We start from the raw sequence: 3142 nt of genomic DNA, 5'->3' as shown, positions 1-3142 counted from the left end.
CTTTGATTTTGTTTCTTTTATTGACAAGTCTTGCTCTCCGTAACACACACATGTACACACCAGTTTTGGTGATACAACATATATGTAGATAATGTGCAATCAATATAAAAAAGAAGATGTGGTATGATTGCCAATGAGACAACTATCCACAAAAGACCAAAATGACACATACTTTAACAATTATAGGTCACCGTACGGCCTTCAACAATGAGCAATGCCCATACCGCATATAGTCAGCTATAATAGGCCCCGATAAGACAATGTAAAACAATCAATTTTGTATATTATCTTTAAGAACTATAATAAATAGAAGAATTGAAAAGCTCTAATGAATATAGAGAATCTAAAAAAAATCTTTAAGAACAAATAGTAAAAGCAACACACAATCAGACTTCGGGATAATAAACTTTGACAGTCCCTCATAAATAAACTTATAATTGATACCAGTATTGAAATTTTGTTTTTGTACCAGACGTGTGTATTGTCTACAAAAGACTCGGTGACGCTTGAATCAAAATAAGTTGAAAAGGCCAAATGAAGAATGAAGTTAAAGACCAGTGAGGAACAAAAATTTCTACAAGTTTTCCCAAATACAGCAAATATAAGATTGCACCATAAATTCAACTATTACAGTATCCGAAACTAAACACTTATCTTGGTCTCTGCCTACTTACATGATAAAACACTAACAGTTATTCTAGATGGAGATTCATCTGACCTGGTACTAGTCACCTGTGTCTGTCGAGGCACAGTTCTGGGCCCAGTATTATTCTTGGTATACATTAATGACCTATCAGAATACTTATCATACAGTTAGCTCAGACTATTTGCCAATGACAGTATCATTTACAAAATCAAAAAAAACTCGGTGACTGATGCACTACAGTCACTAGATAGGAACAAGACTGGTTGATAGCTTTCATCCAGACAAATACACAGTTCCTACAGTCTCACAAAAGAAAAAAAACATGACTACATCCTCCAGTCTCAAACTTGTACTGGTCTTTTCAGCAAAATATATCTTGGCATTACACCACAAGCAAACTTAAAATGGCCAAAACCTAAAACAACATCATAGCTAATAGCAACAATTCTTTAGGCTTCCTGAAAAGAAATTAACAAACATCCTATCAGAACATTATAAGATCTTATAACTACGACATAAATAGCGAAAGTTCAACCAAACAAATTTTCATATTCAGTGCGAGATCCTCGCACAGTTGAACAAACTTCTAATAGCAAGAATGGTCCAAAGATGAGGTAAGAAAGAAAGTCCATGTAGAATCTGGGTCAATACTCTCATTTTATGTCCCATTTATGGGCATTAATAATGTTTTCTGGTCTGTCCCGCTTCAGGTAGTTTTTGGTAGAGGTAGCTTTTGGTGAAGTTGAAATCCAAATAACTTGAAACTTAGTTCACATGTTCTTTACAATATAATCTTTCTAATGTTAATGCCAAAGTAGAGATTTTCTCCCATATTCACGGTCCAGACCACTGAACATTTAGAATGATAGTGCAGATGCCCCATCCGTGTACTGGGTACACATTCTTTTTCTTTTTCTATTGTTTAATTGCAGAATAATCATTATTTGAACAGAGTATGTAAAAGTCTGTTAAAAAAAAATAATATTTACAGTAAATAAAATGGAGATTGGGAATGGGTCAAAGAGACAACAACCCGACCATAGAACAGACAACAGCAGAAGGACACCAACAGGTCTTCAATGATGCAACCATATAATTAATTTCCTTTTGATCTGCATAATAAAATACAGGATGCTTTATTCTTGGAATTTACTCGCTGTATGTCATCGCCACTGGAAATTGGATACTAACGAAGCCGAGAGAAGGGAAAACACAAACAGGTTTAAGAAGTCCTTTAATTAAGGCCTTTTTACCGTTTTGGTTTCGGAGGTTTTGAATCGATTTACTGATATAAACTTTTGTATACCAACAAATTAACAAAAGACCTAGATTTCGTGTTTTCTTAAAACTGTGTACTAGGTACCAGTAAAGTTCGAGACCAATCGCTTTCTGTCCCACAGTTTGGCCAGATATTGTTTTTCGTTCTTTTTTCCTGACAAATCTTTTTGATTATGATAGTGTGACTTCATATTTACTGAAATTAGCTACCATCTTAAAAGCTTAATATTTTGGAAGGTAGAAGACCTGGATCCTTTATACTTTGTACATAGATGCATTGTGTTATGAAGTTTTCGCCTGATATTATGCCATTGTCCTTGATCTCATTTTTATGGTCCATTGACTACTTGAATAAAATTTTAGATTTGAGTATTCCGAATTTCTTTTTATGAGTAATGGAATGACTATTTTGTATGTTTGTACCTTGCAAGGTCCTCGTGCCCATCGGACAGTTTTTACTTGACCCGGATACTATAAGCAATAGATCTATATTTGATGTATGGAAAAATATACAAGTGTACATGTTCAACTCGTAGGTGTCATCCGGCCTTAACCTCTTTTTCATGTTCCAGAGGTAATCGTTGGTTATGTTTTTTGTCTGTTTTTCTAATACTGAATGCAATAGGTCTACTATTTTTGGTGCATGGAATGATTGTAAGGTGTACATTTCCATCTGCCAGGTGTCATTTGACCTTGACTTGATTTTCATGGTTCAGTGCTTATTTTTTTTTTGTGTTTTAGTCTTTTCATTCTGTATACAATAGGTCAACTATGTTTTGATGAATGAAAATATTTTTGCGTTGTACGTGTCCGTCGGGTATGACGATTTATTTGACCTTGATTTTTATGGGTAATTTCTCGATTTGATTTTTTTTGTTTTTGGTCTGTTTTTCTAGAACTATTGACAATAGGTCAACTATATTTGGAGAATGGAATGATTGTAAGGTGTAAATGTCTGTGTAGTTATTATCATCTGACCATGACTGAATGCATGGCATATATAGTTAAAAAGGCGAGTCTTTCCAGCGTGTGCACTCTTGTTTTCATTTAAGGTATATGCCGTCCTTTTCAAGAAATAATTTTATAATTCTAAATCAAATAGAGATTTAATTCGCCTGACCGCATTGTAGATCATGGTACATGTATACACACTATTTTGCTTACCACACTTTTGAATTCTCATATATGTGAAGTTTAAATATTTATTTTTAACGGTAG

This window comes from Mytilus trossulus, chromosome 7 (assembly GCF_036588685.1).
Source record: "Mytilus trossulus isolate FHL-02 chromosome 7, PNRI_Mtr1.1.1.hap1, whole genome shotgun sequence".
Classification (NCBI taxonomy): domain Eukaryota; kingdom Metazoa; phylum Mollusca; class Bivalvia; order Mytilida; family Mytilidae; genus Mytilus; species Mytilus trossulus.
The sequence above is the reverse complement of the archived record's forward strand: the minus strand, read 5'-3'. Positions refer to the sequence as shown.